General features: G+C 41.4%; 1 pseudogene; it reads right to left on the bottom strand.

The window, feature by feature from the left end:
• Window positions 1-13,427: 13,427 nt before the first annotated feature.
• Window positions 13,428-13,838, bottom strand: LOC113900247 (annotated as a pseudogene).
• Between the last annotated feature and the right edge of the window lie 5,194 nt (window positions 13,839-19,032).

Consider the following 19,032-nt stretch of genomic DNA (forward strand, 5'->3'; position numbering starts at 1 on the left):
GGGGGAAAAGGACATTTTTTTACAAAATTGTAGAAACCTATTATGTTACTCAGTTTGGCTTGAGTGGGCCACTGCAGGGGGACTCAACTAGCGATGTAGTCAAACAGATCATTATCCTGGCTGAGGACCATGTCAGTCCAATAAAAGAACTCAAGTGGCTGAACCAGAATTAAGTTTATATCGTTTACGACCCTTTTTCTGAGTTCCTATCCAAAGAGTATACCAACCAAACTAGCCTGGATTTTCCATTCAGTTCAGTTCAGTCGCTCAGTCATGTCTGACTCTTTGCAACCCCATGAATCGCAGCACGCCAGGCCTCCCTGTCCATCACCAACTCCCAGAGTTCACTCAGACTCATGTCCATCGAGTCAGTGATGCCATCCAGCTATCTCATCCTCTGTTGTCCCCTTCTCCTCCTGCCCTCAATCTCTCCCAGCATCAGAGTCTTTTCCAATGAGTCAACTCTTCACATGAGGTGGCCAAAGTATTGGAGTTTCAGCTTTAGCATCAGTCCTTCCAAAGAACACCCAGGATTGATCACCTTTAGAATGGACTGGTTGGATCTCCTTGCAGTCCAAGGGACTCTCAAGAGTCTTCTCCAACACCACAGTTCAAAAGCATCAATTCTTCGGCGCTCAGCCTTCTTCACAGTCCAACTCTCACATCCATACATGACCACAGGAAAAACCATAGCCTTGACTAGACGGACCTTTGTTGGCAAAGTAATGTCTCTGCTTTTGAATATGCTATCTAGGTTGGTCATAACTTTCCTTCCAAGGAGTAAGCGTCTTTTAATTTCATGGCTGCAGTCACCATCTGCAGTGGTTTTGGAGCCCCCCAAAATAAAGTCTGACATTGTTGCCACTGTTTCCCCATCTATTTGCCATGAAGTGATGGGACCAGATGCCATGATCTTAGTTTTCTGAATGTTGAGCTTTAAGCCAACTTTTTCACTCTCCTCTTTCAATTTCATCAAGAGGCTTTTTAGTTCCTCTTCACTTTCTGCCATCAGGGTTGTGTCATCTGCATATCTGAGGTTATTGATATTTTTCCCAGCAATCTTGATTCCAGCTTGTGCTTCTTCCAGCCCAGGGTTTCTCATGATGTACTCTGCATGTACGTTAAATAAGCAGGGTGACAATATACAGCCTTGACATACTCCTTCTCCTATTTGGAACCAGTCTGTTGTTCCATATCTAGTTCTAACTGTTGCTTCCTGACTCGCATATAGGTTTCTCAAGAGGCAGGTCAGGTGGTCTGATATTCCCATCTCTGAATTTTCCACAGTTCATTGTGATCCATACAGTCAAAGGCTTTGGCATAGTCAATAAAGCAGAAATAGATGTTTTTCTGGAATTCTCTTGCTTTTTCCATGATCCAGCGGACGTATGTAGGCAATTTGCTGTCTGGTTCCTCTGCCTTTTCTAAAACCAGCTTGAACATCTGGAAGTTCACAGTTCACATATTGCTGAAGCCTGGCTTGGAGAATTTTGAGCATTACTTTACTAGCGTGTGAGATGAGTGTAATTGTGCGGTAGTTTGAGCATTCTTTGGCACTGCCTTTCCATTGGGATTGGGATGAAAACTGACCTTTTCCAGTCCTGTGGTCACTGCTGAGTTTTCCAAATTTGCTGGCATATTGAGTGCAGCACTTTCACAGCATCATCTTCCAGGATTTGAAATAGCTCAACTGGGATTCCATCACCTCCACTATCTTTGTTTGTAGTGATGCTTTCTGAAGCCCACTTGACTTCACATTCCAGGATGGCTGTCTCTAGGTGAGTGATCCAGAAGGTAAAAAGCTTTGTGCCCAGAAATGGTAAGGAACGAATCCTGAATTTTTAAAATGGGTTGGTGTAACCTTCTACCATTTGAATTTGATCATTATTCAAGATACAGCCAAAAGGAGATGACCCTTTTCTGGGGATAGTTGTATTCAGTGTCCAAATTGCTTTACTCTAAAGTAGACTGGGGCAGGAGGAAAGGAGAGTCAAAACTGACAAACAACTTTAGGGAATGATTTTGCAGTGTACAATATCAGATATATATGGATGGAAGGGAATGTGGAAATTTTATCAAATAGCTGATAATCAGTTCATTAAGTGATATGTTGTGTGTGTATGATTAACACTTATTAGTGGAGAAGGCAATGGCACCCCACTCCAGTACTCCTGCCTGGAAAATCCCATGGATGGAGGAGCCTGGTAGGCTGCAGTCCATGGGGTCACGAAGAGTCAGACACAACTGAGCGACTTCACTTTCACTTTTCACTTTCCTGCATTGGAGAAGGAAATGGCAACCCACTCCAGTGTTCTTGCCTGGAGAATCCCAGGGACGGGGAACCTGGGGGTCTACCGTCTTTGGGGTCACACACAGTCAGACACGACTGAAGCGAATTAGCAGCAGCAGCAGCAACACTTATTAGACTGCAAGCTAGATGGACATCATGAAAAGTATACCTAGGCACAACATAGCCAATCTGTTGAAATCTAAGGACTAAAAAGAAAGTCACAAATTCCCTGGTGGTCCAGTGGTTAGGACATGCTGCTTTCATTACCAAGGGCCTGGGTTCAGTCCCTGGTCAGGGAACTAAGATCTGGAATCCGCAAGCCACATGGTGCAGCAAAAAAAAAAAAAAAAGTTTTAAGGCAGTAAGAGCAAAAGAGTGGTATGATACATAAAGAATAATAACAAGATACTAGCCAAATTCCTGAAAGAAAAAAAAAAGGTCAGCAGAAAATGGAAGGGCATATTTAAGTTGCTGAAAGAAAAAAAAAAATCTTTATCAAGTAAACCATCCTTCAAACCAGAAGACAAACTAAAAACATTTGCAATAAATAAAGTACAGAATTCATCTCTAGTACTTTGTGTTGTGAGAAGTGCTAGAAAGAATCTTTTGGTCTGAAGGAAAATGATACCAGATGATATCTTGTATTTCCAGAATCAAAGATGATGGGAAATAGCAAACACCACACACTTTGTCATTTTCTTCTCTTAGTTTCTAAAAATGGCATATATTTAAAACAAAATTCTAACATTCTATGTGTAATGTGTATGGATATGAATACGGTGGTGGTGGGGCTTCTCTGATGACTTGGCTGGTAAAGAAGAGAGACCGCCGGCAATGCAGGAGACCAGGATTTGATCTCTGGGTCAAGAAGGTACCCTAGAGAAGGAAATGGCCACCCACCCCAGTATTCTTGCCTAGGAAATCCCATGCACAGAGGAGCCTGGTGGGTTATAGTCCATGGGGTCACAAGAGCCTGACACGATTTAGCAACTAAACCAGCACTACCACATGCATATGTATATAAGACAGCACAAAAGGTGTTAGATGAAAATACTGTTACAAAATTTTTATGCTTTACACAAAATAAATACAAAGTTTAAGTAAATTGTGATAACTTCATGATTCATATTATAACCCCTAGAGCAACCACTAAAGAAAGCAATGCAAAGAAGTACAGCAGAAAAGCCAAAAGAGGACTTGAATGGAATGCTCGAAGGATATTCATTTAACCTAAAATTGGAAAGGAGAGAAGGAACAGAGTAACAAACTCATGAGCCAAATAGAAAAGTATTAAGGCAGATTTAATGCATGCATATTAATATATAAGTGGACAATAGACTGATTAAAAGGCAGAAATCAGACTGGATGAAAAGCAAGACACAACTATTGACTTCTCACAGAGTTGCATTTTAATTATAGAGTAATTTGTTCTTGATATTCTTATAGACCGTAGTCATACTACCTTAGCTAAACTTAGGTCTGCAGCTTGGAAATACATATAGATGAAAACTGTAGAGACTGAGAGAATCAGACTTGGATCTATTACTCTTATTATCACAAGAGAGCAGTCCTACAGAGAAAAATGTGAAAATCAGAAAGACAGAAGGAGAAAAATTGGAATTGGTGACAAACTGGACACAAATGAGGTGGAAGGGTGAGAACTGACTTTGGACTTATTACAGAGGCATTTTGAAATTAACTTTGAACAGCATTTTTTTTTTTTAAATTCAGTGAGTGATTTTAGTGGTTACCATAAAGGGAGTAAATATGGTTTTGTGTATTTGATTTCTTCCCCCTCTTCTCCTCCCTTTGGCCTCAGTTAGTGACAAGTATAGGTAGCATATAGTGGTAAAGAACCTGCCTGCCAATGCAGGAGACTTAAGAGATGTGGGTTCGATTCCTGCGTCAGGAAGATCCCCTGGAGAAGGAAATGGCAACCCACTCCAGTATTCTTGCCTGGACAATCCCATGGACAGAGGAGCCTGGCGGGCTACAGTCAATGGGATCACAGAGAGTCGGACACGACTGAAGTGACTAAGCATGAGTGACAAGCATATTCCAGAATGGGGAGAAGCTACCATCGGAGCTTTAAATTGTACAAAATGGCAAAATTCAAGTGATTCATGAAAGAAGAGAAATTAACTTTCTACCAATTTTGTTCAGAAAGGTTTTTTCCTCCTATTCCTCAATTTTCCCCTTCTGGTACTGTCAAAATGCCCAGCTATCTTTTTATCCTTACTTCTCGTGTGATCTTATATGTAAAGGAAAAGCTTATCTTCCTGAGGAGGTAAAACACCAGATACATAAATCAGTCATAATATAAAGAACCTACAGCATGTCTGCCCTCTCAACTCAGTATACAGAGACATACACATTACCACATTATGAGAATCTGAAGTAAATTCCACACACACAAAGCTATTCAACTTCTCTATCTCTAATTTATGAATAAATGATACCCAAAATCAAAGCTGCTTTGGTTTATCCATGAAGCAAAAACGTTCATCCTCAGATCATCATAGAAATCTGCCTGGAGGGTTGAACTGATTGGAAAGAAGACTGTGTCATTACAACGCTTTTATTTTTTTGTTTTTGGGCCAAGCCTCATGGAAATGTTTTCTAAACATATTTTCCTTTAATGTCAGGGATAGCCCTATGTTCAGATTAGCTGTATAAGCTCACAGCAGAGTAAGAAATAGCCTCATGGGGATAATATCTCTGAAAAAAGAGACATTAATAATCCAAATAAGCCCAACTGTCCCGAAGAGATAAGATATGGAAAAATGAGTAGAAGGCTGAATATAGATTGAACCAGAGACATCAGGTACACAAAAGACTATTCTAGGGAGGAAACTACCTGGTATTCTACATTTGAATACACGCAGTTTTAGACACTGATGTGGTGACTTACTAGAGCAAACACTGCAAGGTAGATAAGAATTGCTGTATCTTCCAAAAGCACATAGCCTAAGTCTCAAAACATATATTGCATTACAAAGCCAGTTGAGAGAGCACCATATCAAATAATTCTACAATTTTCTTCCCTTTCCAGTCCTGCTGAGATGTCATCAGCTAAAGCAAGGGGGCTTCACATTCAATGGTAAATAGAAAATATTTTGGAAAGTAAATGTGTTTCCAGAGAGTTAAAAAGTACAGTCTTGGATAAAATATACGTTTTTGGAATATTGATTTGTGTCTTTGACTGTATTATTCCTCATGTGTGTGGCATGTACAAGACAGAATTAAGCCTCATTAGGACTGTATTCTATCCACACACAGTGCTTTCCATCCACACATATTCCAGCCACTCAGGACACAATCTTGACTCTAATTTTATAAGATGGTTCCCATTCAATACTTTATCAAAATAGGGAGGTCTCTTTAATTTGGGAATGCATGTGAGGACAAAAAAAAGACAATAAGAACTACATATTATTTCCTGTGCACACATATAATGAGCTCTAAGGTAATTTGATGGCTTTTGATTTTTATTTGCTGTCATATTTATCATAATACTGATCATAATTTATAAGCATGTAATAAGGGTCTAGTTCTGCTCTTCTCTGTTATCTTTTTGGGTTTGCTCTAGTGTCTGCGTTTTGAAGTTTGAATGCCTTATTTTGTTTCTATTTTTGCTCATGGGTCCGCCTCTAGCAGTTGATTCCCATAGAAGCTGTACTTTACTCCCATGTATTCTTCTCAATGCTAGCTTCCCATTTTTTTGTATTATCAAAAATAGCTGTGGGCTCTTTGCAAGCTTCTCTCTTCTTGGTGAGGCCCATGGCTGTGCTCTCTGTCATCCATGTCCTCTCTCTGAGACCAGTATTATCCTGGAGGCTGTTGAGATGGGAAAGGCATTTCAAACCTCTTTAGTGAGAAAAATCATTTTCTGCACAGAGACTTTACAGAAAATGTGCTGCAGTCTAGTTCAAGCCAATGTGATATGATGATTCAAAATTGTGAGGTTCTTTTTTGGTTGAAACTGGGAAATCTGCAGGACCTTGGAAGTGGTTGAGAGCTCTCAATATCTCCCTTACTGACTCACTACCAGGTGGTAGGTTACAGTGAAAACAAATTCTACCATACATACCAAGGTTTATCAGCAAGCATGCACAGAAATAATCTGAGAACACGTTTGGTAATATTGATGTGGTCCCCGGTCTCTGTTCACTTCATTGTTTCAACATCATCTTACATGATCACTAGAGGCAGATGCGACATCATTTTAGAGATAATGACTTACTGTTATAGTTGGGGCAGATGATAAGTTTTCTGATAGGTAGTTATGATGGTTAATTTTGTGTGCCTTCATGACTAAGCCATGGGTTGCCCAGATATTTGGTCAAACATTATTCTGAGTATCTCTGTGAGGGTATTTTTGGTTCTGTTTAACATTTTTTTGAGGTTTCAGATATACTTGATAATTTTTTATTTTTAATTAAAGTATAGTGAATTTACAATATTGTGTTAATTACTGATATACAGCACTGTTTCAGTTATACATATATGTGGATTTTTTAGAATTTTTTTTTCCATTATGGCTTATCATAGGATATTGAACATAGTTCTCTATGCTGTATAGTAGGACCTTGTTTTATCCATTCTATATATAAAAGCTTACACCTTCTAATTCCAACCTCCCATTCCATCTCTCGCTCAAGCCCCTTCCTCTTGGTAACCATCATGCTGTTGTCTATGTCCGTGATTCTGTTTCTGTTTCATAGGTAGGTTCAATTGTGTCATATTTTAGATTCCACATATAAGTGATGTTATATATATTTTTCTCTTTTTAACTCATCTCACTGAGTATGATAATCTTTAATTGCATCCATGTCTCTGCAAATGGCATTAGTTTATTCTTTTTATGGCTGAATAGTTTTCCATTGTGTATATGTCCCACATCTTTATTCATTCATCTGTTGATTTAGGTTGGTTCCATGTCTTGGCTATTGTAAATAATGCTGCTATGAATATAGAGGCGCATGTATCTTTTTCAGTTAAAGTTTTGTCCAGATATATGCCTAGGGTTAGGATTGCTGGATCACTTGGAAATTCTATTTTTAGTTTTCTGAGAAGCTTCCATACTGTTTTCCACAGTGGCTACATCACCTTACTCAATATATTACCACCAAAGGTCTAGGAGAATTGCCTTTTCTCCACACCCTTTACGACATTTGTTATTTCTAGAGTTTTTGATGATGGCCATTCTGACCATTGTAAAGTGATACTTCATTGTAGTCTTGATTTGCATTTCTCTAATAATTAGTAAATTAGTGACATTGAGCATCTTTTCATGTGCTTTTTAGTCATATGTATATCTTCTCTGGATATACCTACTCACCTTAGACTGGTAGTCATATAGACTCAAACACAGTCTAGGAAAAAACATCTACATTTCTTACTCTCCTCCACTACATTTTATTATTTTGATGTCCTCTTTTACATCATCATGTTAATCCTTTTGCCATTCATTGTGGTTATCACTTTTACAGATGTTTTGATTGAATCTGTGTACTGGCTTATTTAGGTGATTTGCTTTCCAATTGTTTCTCTTTCCTTTTGACTCTTCTTTTCAATTTGGAGAGGAACTGTCAATATTTCTTTTAGGATAAGCTTAGTGTTGCTGTATTCTTTTAGTTTTTGCTTATCTGAGAAATTCTTTATCTCTCCTTCTATTCTAAATGATAATCTTGCAGGGTAGAATATCCTTTGTTGTTGTTTAGTCACTCAGTTGTGTCTGACTCTCTTGTGACTCCATGGGCTGTAGCCACCAGGCTCGTCTGTCCATAGAATTTCCCAGGCAAGAATACAGGAGTGGGTTGCCATTTCCTTCTCCAGGAGATCTTCCCGACCCAGGGATGAACCTGAATCTCTGGCACTAGCAGGTGTATTCTTTACTGCTGAGCCAGCAGGGAAGCCCCAGAATATCCGAGGTTGCAGATAGTTTCCTTTTAGGACTTTGAATATATCTTACCACTCCCTTCTGACCTTCAGTGTTTCTGTAGAGAAATCAGCTGATAGCCTTATGGGGCTTCCCTTATAATGGAACTCTTTGCTTTTCTTTTTCTGCCTTTAGAATCCTCTCTTTAAATTTTGCCAATTTTATTATAATATGTTTTGGTATAGTCTGTTTGGGCTTATCTTTCTTGTAACCATCTGTTTTTCCTGTACTTGAATATCTGTTTCCTTGTTTAGATTTTAATCCACAATTTCTTCAAGTACATTTTTGATCCCTCTTTCTCTTTCTTCCCCTTCTGGAATCCATATTACGCCTTGATTGGCATGCTTTATATTTTCCAATAGATCTTATATATTGCTTTCATTTTTTAAAATTTGACTTTTTGTCTGCTTTCCTGATTGGGTGATTTCCATTATTCCATCTTTCAGGTTATTTTTTAATTCTTCTGCATTGTATTTATTCTGCTATTCATTGCCTTTACTGAGCTTTTATCTCTGAAAATGAGTATTCTAATTTTTTTTTTGGTTTCGCTTTATAGTTTCTAGTTCATTTTTGCAGTGTTCTTTTTTTTGTTAATCAGATCAGATCAGATCAGTCACTCAGTCGTGTCCAACTCTTTGCGACCCCATGAATCGCAGCACACCAGGCCTCCCTGTCCATCACCAACTCCTGGAGTTCACTGAGACTCACGTCCATCGAGTCAGTGATGCCATCCAGCCATCTCATCCTCTGTTGTCCGCTTCTCCTCCTGCCCCCAATCCCTCCCAGCATCAGAGTCTTTTCCAATGAGTCAACTCTTTGCATGAGGTGGCCAAAGTACTGGAGTTTCAGCTTAAGCATCATTCCTTCCAAAGAAATGCCAGGGCTGATCTCCTTCAAAATGGACTGGTTGGATCTCCTTGCAGACCAAGGGACTCTCAAGAGTCTTCTCCAACACCACAGTTCAAAAGCATCAATTATCAGCACTCAGCCTTCTTCACAGTCCAACTCTCACATCCATACATGACCACAGGAAAAACCATAGCCTTGACTAGACGGACCTTCGTTGGCAAAGTAATGTCTGTGCTTTTGAATATGCTATCTAGGTTGGTCATAACTTTCCTTCCAAGGAGTAAGCGTCTTTTAATTTCATGGCTGCAGTCACCATCTGCAGTGATTTTGGAGCCCAGGAAAATAAAGTCTGACACTGTTTCCACTGTTTCCCCGTCTATTTGCCATGAAGTGATGGGACCAGATGCCATGATCTTAGTTTTCTGAATGTTGAGCTTTAAGCCAACTTTTTCACTCTCCTCTTTCAGTTTCATCAAGAGGCTTTTGAGTTCCTCTTCACTTTCTGCCATAAGGGTGGTGTCATCTGCATATCTGAGGTTATTGATATTTCTCCCGGCAATCTTGATTCCAGCCTGTGTTTCTTCCAGTCCAGTGTTTCTCATGATGTACTCTGCATATAAGTTAAATAAACAGGGTGACAATATACAGCCTTGACAAATTCCTTTTCCTATTTGGAACCAGTCTGTTGTTCCATGTCCAGTTCTAACTGTTGCTTCCTGACCTGCATATAGGTTTCTCAAGAGGCAGATCAGGTGGTCTGGTATTCCCATCTCTTTCAGAATTTTCCACAGTTTATTGTGATCCACACAGTCAAAGGCTTTGGCATAGTCAGTAAAGCAGAAATAGATGTTTTTCTGGAACTCTCTTGCTTTTTCGATGATCCAGCGGATGTTGGCAATTTGCTGTCTGGTTCCTCTGCCTTTTCTAAAACCAGCTTGAACATCTGGAAGTTCACGGTTCATGTATTGCTGAAGCCTGACTTGGAGAATTTTGAGCATTACTTTACTAGCGTGTGAGATGAGTGCAGTTGTGCGGTAGTCAGAGCATTCTTTGGCATTGCCTTTCTTTGGGATTGGAATGAAAACTGACTTTTTCCAATCCTGTGGCCACTGCTGAGTTTTGCAAATTTGCTGGCATATTGAGTGCAGCACTTTCACAGCATCATCTTTCAGGATTTGGAATAGCTCAACTGGAATTCCATTACTTCCACTAGCTTTGTTCGTAGTGATGCTTTCTAAAGCCCATTTGACTTCACATTCCAGGATGTCTGGCTCTAGGTCAGTGATCACACTATCGTGATTATCTTTGTCTTGAAGATCTTTTTTGTACAGTTCTTCTGTGTATTCTTGCCATCTCTTCTTAATATCTTCTGCTTCTGTTAGGTCCATGCGTTTTTGTTAATAGCCTTTGTTAATTATTTCAGTATTTTCATGATCTCCTTTTTGAAATCAGTGTCTATTATACTGCTGCTGCTGCTGCTGCTAACTTGCTTCAGTCGTGTCCGACTCTGTGCAATGGCACACTCATAGACAGCAGCCCACCAGGCTCCCCCATCCCTGGGATTCTCCAGACAAGAACACTGGAGTAGGTTGCCATTTCCTTCTCCAATGCATGAAAATGAAAAGTGAAAGGATGTCGCTCAGTCATGTCTGACTCTTAGCGACCCCATGGACTGCAGCCTACCAGGTTCCTCCGTCCATGGGAGTTTCCAGGCAAGAGTACTGGAGTGGGGTGCCGTTGCCTTCTCTGGTCTATTATACTGAAGAGGTCTATTTCATTGTTTGTCTTTCAGGGAAATCCTCTTAGTCTTTTAAGTGGGACTAGTTCCTCTACTTCCTCATTTTACTTCTGTTTCTCTTATTATAGGAGAAACAACTATCCACTGTGGTCTTGGAGGCTCATTTATATGTGAGAGCATCTTGTGTAGCTTGTGTGGGTTTAATATATTTGGTGCAAGGGCTGCTTTTAGTATGGATGTCTGTCACCTCTTTCCTCAGAGTGTGCTAGTCATTATTTTTGATAGTGGTTTGCAGATGAGGGGATTTGTGCCCAGTCCTGGGGTTCTTGAAGGCAGTAGCAACTCAGATGGGCCCCCAGGGCACACGATGGGAGTGGAAGTGGTTTGAAATCACTATTGCAGTATAGGCAGGTGGTGATGGCAGCTTGTGACCTCTCTAGAAATCTGGGAGGGAGGTGGAAGGGGCTCAAAGTCACTCCTGGCACCTAGGCAGGCAGTGGTGGCAGCTGCCGTGAGAGCCCATGCAGGTGATGTCCTGCTCTCTGCAAGTGTGCATGTGGGGAAGAAGGCTACAATCTGAGTTCTGCCCCTCCTCTTGTGTACCACCCAAACAATGGTGACTGGGCTCCATGGTGGCTCAGGCTTCTGCCACACAGTCTCATTTGTGGTTGTACTGGATTCCAGCCTCCACCCACCCCAAACCCAGGATGTTTTCACATAGCCAGCCCCAGTCCTCTCCCTGGGTTGAACCTCTGAAGCCCAAGTTCCAGCACCCAGCCCACACCAGTAGATGCACACCTTAAGCTGAGGACAGCAGGGTGGTGGCACTGACCATTTGTGGCATTCTCCTCCTGCTCTGCCTGCTGTCCACCAGCTGCTGCATTCTCCTCTGAGGCTCTGAAGCTCCGCTTCTGTCCTAGCCAACCTCTCTACCTGTGAGGCTTCCCAGGGTACAGGAATCTTTCCTCTTTCACAGCCCCCTTCCAAGGGTGCAGGACTCGTCCTGATTCCTTTCTGACTTTCTTTTTCTCTCTCTCTTTTTTTTAACCCAGTTGCATGGAGATTTTCTTGCCCTTTCAGCAGTCTGAGGTTTTCTGCCAGCATTGAGTAGGTATTCCGTGAGAATCATTCCATGTGTGGATGTATTTTTGATGTATTTGTGGAAGAAGGTGGGCTTTATATCCTATTACTCTGCCATCTTGTGCACTTTCCAGATGTGTTTAATACTTAAATCAATAGACTGAATAACATAGATTTTTCTCCCTAATGTGGGTGGGCCTTGTGCCTTCAAGCTGAAGGCCTGACTAGAACAAAATGCCTGGCATTCCCCCTAATAATAGGAAAATTCCTTCTGCCTGGATGCCTCTGAACTGAGACATGGGTTTTGTCTTAACTTTAGACTCAGACTGAGACATCAGCTCTTCGTGGGTCTCAGGCCAGCTGGCCTTCAAACAAGAACTTTCACCATTGGCTCTCCTAGGTCTCCGGCTTGCTGACTACAAATATTGGATCTTGTCAGCCTCCCCCTGTAATTGCTTTAGCCAATTCCTTTTAATAATTGCCATAATTGCCTATCACTTCTGTTTCTCTGGAGAATGCTAATACAGTGATAAAATACAGGTATTAATACATAATGTTAAACCTGAGACAACGTTCTGTCAGCTTAAGCTTGTTGGGTTGCAGGCTGTTACTCTCTGTTCTTCCAGAGGTAATGGGTAGGACATGCTACCATAAGCAATAACTCTTTCCACACTCATCTTAAATGTCACTCATTTCACTGATGAAAACATGTTGTATCATCCAGTATGTCAACTTCTAAAGGCCCTGTTGGTGACTGGAGATAAAGAGAGCTAAAGCCTCTTGCTGAGAGACTTTATAGGGTTGTAGGCTGGTGTACTCCCAGTCAAGGAGTTCTCTCAGTGCCCCTAGGTTATAGATTAACAATAACACACACATATATTGTCTGTACTGAGATATTTTAAAATGAAGTACAGACAGTATAACAGGCCTTTTATTGCTGGTACATAGGCCACCAAACCCTTCCTACATAACCTAGTAATTTCCTGTCAGTAGCAATAACTTGAGGCCTTCCTCTTTTATTCTACATTCTATATTATGGGACTGTCCAAGAAATATGGCATTTCATATTTAGTACAAGACTAACTCTTCAGATTCAGGCTCTATTATCTATAGTTTTAGGAGCATTTAGAGACAGGTGTCTTAATGTGACACGTCTTTACAGACTTGTATTGAGAATCTTAGCTCACAGGCTTTTCTGAAGATAGACCATTTCATTGCCCAAGTATAAATGCATCCTGCAGCATTTCATGGAAGCAAATCACATGGCTTCTGGGTTCTTTTGAGTATGTGAATTCACAGACACAAAACAGATATTCACTCTGTAATATCCCAGCCTCTCAGTTGGATATCTCTTTCTTTAAAATGATTCCAATTCCTATACACTTTCCATCATATTCATTCCCTTGGAATAAGAAAATAATATGTACTTCTCTGTCTGTTTACATTGTTTTAAAAAATACCATAGGATATGGGGCTGATGCTCACTGCCTTCTATGAAACCCTGGCATATAGATGAGATCATCCAGGAACTAACATCTTTTGTCTTTTAATAATAACCTTTGTATTTTAACATAGCCATTGCTGGTCAGTTTCCATTGTTGACTCAGCTTAGCAATGCCACCGATACACTGATTATTATTTTTTTTTTTTTTAATTTTTTTCACTTCAGTTCCTAATGTAAGCCACTCTCCAGAAGATTCTGAAAGTAATTTCAAATTGGGAATAACATTTGGATCTTTGAAAAAGGCCATAACGAAATCATCCTTGCGATAAGCCTGAAACGTCTGGTCAAACCCGAACGCCTGCGCCTCGATTCTACCCAGCATAGACCACTGGCGGAGCCGGCTGGTAGTCTGTGGGGTGCTCAGAGACTGGAAGGTTTTCTGAGGCAGGAATCTGAAGCTGTAGACGCCCAAATCACCCGGCTCCCCGGCCGCCATCTTGGTCCTCCCGATACACTGATTATTGATAACCACTAGCTAGCTAACTGTGCTTGTTTTCAGCCTCAAAAGCAGTGGCCAATTTAAATTCCACATATATGAAAATACTGCCTCAAGCCAAAGGCAGTGTCCAAATAAGGTATCTTTATCAATTTGGTACTTCTTCAACACAAGAGAGCAACACGTAAAGGGAACTTCCAAGTCTTAACCTGAGTACTTCTTGGGGGAACAATTGATTCCTTCCTCCTGGATCTGGCTGCGTGGCACTGGAGCAGCTATGAGGAGATACCCCATGCCCAAGGGCAAAGGAAAAGCCCCGGCAAGATGGTAGGAGGGGCGAATTCGCACTTAGAATCAAACCCCATTCCCGTCAGAGGACTCAAACAAACCTTGTGTGCACCAGAACCCAGGGACCCCACAGAGACTGAGACAGAACTGTTTGAGTGACTCCTGTGGTGGTACGGGTCAGCAGTGGACGGCCACAGGGACAGGGGCTCTGGATGCAGCAGACTTGGGTATGGCATAAGCCCTCTTGGAGGAGGTCACCATTAACCCCACCGTGGAGCTGCCAGAACTTACAAAGGACTGAGAAATAGACTCGTGGAGGGCATAAACAGAACCTTGTATGTACCAGGACCCAGGAGAAAGGAGCAGTGGCCCCACAAAAGACTGACACAGACTTGCCTGGGTGTGTCCAGGAGTCTCCAGTGGAGGCATAGGTGAGTGTTGGCCTGCTGCGGGTTTTGGAGCAGTGAGTGCAAAAGTACATGCATGGGATCATTTGAAGGACACCATTATCTTCATTACCTCCACCATAGTTTGGCCCCAGGTACTGAGCATGGCCCTGCCCATCAGAACAAGACCCAGTTTCCCACTCAGTCAGTCCCTCCCATAGGAAGCTTCCATAAGCCTCTTATCCTTCTCAATCAGGACAGACAGAGGGAAAACAACAATCACAGAAAACTAACCAATCTGATCACCTGGACCATAGCCTTGTCTAACTCAATGAAACTATGAGGCATGCATAATAGGGTCACACAAGAGGGACGACAACTAGCTGTGAAAAGAAGAGAAGTGAAAAGCAAAGGAGAAAAGGAAAGATATAAGCATCTGAATGCAGAGTTCCAAAGAATAGCAAGAAGAGATAAGAAAGCCTTCCTCAGTGATCAATGCAAAGAAATAGAGGAAAACAACAGAATGGGAAAGACTAGAGATCTCTGCAAGAAAATTAGAGATACCAAGGGAACATTTCATGCAAAGATGGGCTCAATAAAGGACAGAAATGGTATGGACCTAACAGAAACAGAAGATATTAAGAAGAGGTGGCAAGAATACACAGAAGAACTGTACAAAAAAGAGCTTCACAACCAAGATAATCATGATGGTGTGATCACTCACCTAGAGCCTGACATCCTGGAATGTGAGGTCAAGTGGGCATTAGAAAGCATCACTACGAACAAAGCTAGTGGAGGTGATGGAATTCCAGTTGAGCTCTTTCAAATCCTGAAAGATGATGCTGTGAAAGTGCTGCACTCAATATGCCAGCAAATTTGGAAAACTCAGCAGTGGCCACAGGACTGGGAAAGGTCAGTTTCATTCCAATCCCAAAGAAAGGCAATGCCAAAGAATGCTCAAACTACCGCACAATTGCATTCATCTCACACGCTAGTAAAGTAATGCTCAAAATTCTTCAAGCCAGGCTTCAGCAATACGTGAACTGTGAACTTCCAGATGTTCAAGCTGGTTTTAGAAAAGGTAGCGGAACCAGAGATCAAATTGCGAACATCCGCTGGATCATGGAAAAAGCAAGAGAGTTCCAAAAAAACATCTATTTCTGCTTTATTGACTATGCCAAAGCCTTTGACTGTATGGATCACAGTAAACTGTGGAAAATTCTGAAAGAGATGGGAATACCAGACCACCTGACCTGCCTCTTGAGAAACCTGTATGCAGGTCAGGAAGCAACAGTTAGAACTAGACATGGAACAACAGACTGGTTTCAAATAGGAAAAGGAGTACATCAAGGCTGTATATTGTCACCCTGCTTATTTAACTTATATGCAGAGTACATCATGAGAAACGCTGGGATGGATGAAGCTCAAGCTGGAATCAAGATTGCCGGGAGAAATATCAATAACCTCAGATATGCAGATGACACCACCCTTATGGAAGAAAGAAAAGAAGAACTAAAGAGCCTCTTGAGGCAAGTGAAAGAGCAGAGTGAATAAGTTGGCTTAAAGCTCAACATTCACAAAATGAAGATCATGGCATCTGGTCCCATCACTTCATGGCAAATAGACGGGGAAACAGTGGCTGACTTTATTTTTGGGGGCTCTAAAATCACTGCAGATGGTGACTGCAGCCATGAAATTGAAAGACGCTTGCTCCTTGGAAGAAAAGTTATGACCAACCTAGATAGCATATTAAAAAGCAGAGGCATTACTTTACCAACAAAAGTCCATTTAGTCACGGCTATGGTTTTTTTAGTAGTCATGTATTGATGTGAGAGTTGGACTATAAAGAAAGCTGAGCACCAAAGAATTGATGCTTTTGAACTGTGGTGTTGGAGAAGACTCTTGAGAGTCCCTTGGACTGCAAGGAGATCCAACCAGTCCATCCTAAGGAAATCAGTCCTGAATATTCATTGGAAGGACTGATGCTGAAGCTGAAACTCCAATACTTTGGCCACCTGATGTGAAGAGCTGACTCATTTGAAAAGACCCTGATGTTGGGAAAAATCGAAGGCCGAAGGAAAAGGGGATGACAGAGGATGAGATGGTTGGATGGCATCACCAACTCAACAGACATGAGTTTGAGTAAACTCCAGGAGTTGGTGATAGACAGGGAGGCCTGGCATACTGTAGTTCATGGGGTCACAAAGAGTCGGACATGACTGAGTGACTGGACTGAACTGAACTGAACTTCTGCATCCTTCTCCAGTCACATCAGGACATCAGGAAAGCTGCAGCTCCATTTTGGTATATAAGTATACAATTAATAACAATTAAGATTATAGCTTCTTATTAGGGATAAAACGTGGGCCATTTGACTTGGATACAATCTGGTAGGGAAGCATTGGGGACTGGTTCAGTGCAAAAATAGTTTTCATAATTCCCTAATAACAGGCCAATTAGCTAAAAGCAGTGGGCCGGCAAATTATTTGAATTACCCTGTTAATTGATTGAATTTAACAGCCTATTTTGTTAAAATAAGTAACCTGGAAATATCAAATTGATCAAGTGGGATCCCATCTAGTATGTTAGAAACTACTATCAATGTCTACAGCCTACCTGGATGGACTGTTATAGCATTTTCTAGATTTGATGAGACAACCAGTGGGAGAGGAAATGGAGTGATTTGATCATTAATTTTGCTCTTGCATCCTCCTTCCCATCTTCAGAGTGATTTCAGAAGCCCGCACTAAGTCCAGAGAGACTGCTATTAGCTGTGAATGTCAGGTGGTTTTCTTTTGCCAAGTTTTAATTGTATTTCGTGGACTAAATTCCTGGAGGGTGTGGAAGGGTACAGGGTTGCAGCATCAGACTGCCTTTGGGTCTTAGGTGGAAAAGCATTTTGAAGCAAGATTTCTAGGGAAGAGAAAGGAAATCATCGTGGATACTTATGTGGGTGATAAGAACAGATGTAGAAGGCAAAAAACTCAATGGCCTGGGGTGACTGGGCATCACCCGAGTCCCCCCCCCCCACCCACCCAAAATTGACACCACTGGACTGGTTGGGAGAGATGAGAGCACCCGCATGGGCCAGGGTGGCAAGGTGAAGTACCTATTTAATAATCAGATCAGTAGCTGCCTGTGCACTGTGATAAGGAAATGCAAATGTGATAGGGTTAAGGGGGTGGACTGAAACTGAAGAAAGTAGGGAAAACCACTAGACCATTCAGGTATGACCTAAGTCAAATCCCTTATGATTATACAGTGGAAGTGAGAAATAGATTTAAGGGACTAGATCTGATAGATAGAGTGCCTGATGAACTATGGACGGAGGCTCGTGACATTGTACAGGAGACAGGGATCAAGACCATCCCCATGGAAAAGAAATGCAAAAAAGCAAAATGGCTGTCTGGGGAGGCCTTACAAATAGCTGTGAAAAGAAGAGAAGCAAAAAGCAAAGGAGAAAGGGAAAGATATAAGCATCTGAATGCAGAGTTCCAAAGAATAGCAAGAAGAGATAAGAAAGCCTTCCTCAGTGATCAATGCAAAGAAGTAGAGGAAAACAACAGAATGGGAAAGACTAGAGATCTCTGCAAGAAAATTAGAGATACCAAGGGAACATTTCATGCAAAGATGGGCTCAATAAAGGACAGAAATGGTATGGACCTAACAGAAACAGAAGATATTAAGAAGAGGTGGCAAGAATACACAGAAGAACTGTACAAAAAAGATCTTCACGACCCAGATAATCATGATGGTGTGATCACTCACCTAGAGCCAGATATCCTTAGAAAGCATCACTATGAATAAAGCTAGTGGAGGTGATGGAATTCCAGTTGAGCTCTTTCAAATCCTGAAAGATGATGCTGTGAAAGTGCTGCACTCAATATGCCAGCAAATTTGGAAAACTCAGCAGTGGCCACAGGACTGGAAAAAGTCAGTTTTCATTCCAATCCCAAAGAAAGGCAATGCCAAAGAATGCTCAGACTACCGCACAATTGCACTCATCTCACACGCTAGTAAAGTAATGCTCAAAATTCTCCAAGCCAGGCTTCAGCAATACGTGAACCGTGAACTTCCAGATGTTCAAGCTGGTTTTAGAAAGGCAGAGGAACCAGAGACCAAATTGCGAACATCCGCTGGATCATCGAAAAAGCAAGAGAGTTCCAGAAAAAACATCTATTTCTGCTTTATTGACTATGCCAAGGCCTTTGACTGTGTGGATCACAATAAACTGTGGAAAATTCTGCAAGAGGTGGGAATACCAGACCACCTGACTTGCCTATTGAGAAATTTGTATGCAGGTCAGGAAGCAACAGTTAGAACTGGACATGGAACAACAGACTGGTTTCAAATAGGAAAAGGAGTATGTCAAGGCTGTATATTGTCACCCTGCTTATTTAACTTATATGCAGAGTAAACCATGTGAAACGCTGGGCTAGATGAAGCACAAGCTGGAATCAAGATTGCCGGGAGAAATATCAATAACCTCAGATATGCAGATGACACCACCCTTATGGCAG

Source organism: Bos indicus x Bos taurus, chromosome 2 (genome assembly GCF_003369695.1).
Source record: "Bos indicus x Bos taurus breed Angus x Brahman F1 hybrid chromosome 2, Bos_hybrid_MaternalHap_v2.0, whole genome shotgun sequence".
In the NCBI taxonomy this organism is placed as follows: Eukaryota; Metazoa; Chordata; class Mammalia; order Artiodactyla; family Bovidae; genus Bos; species Bos indicus x Bos taurus.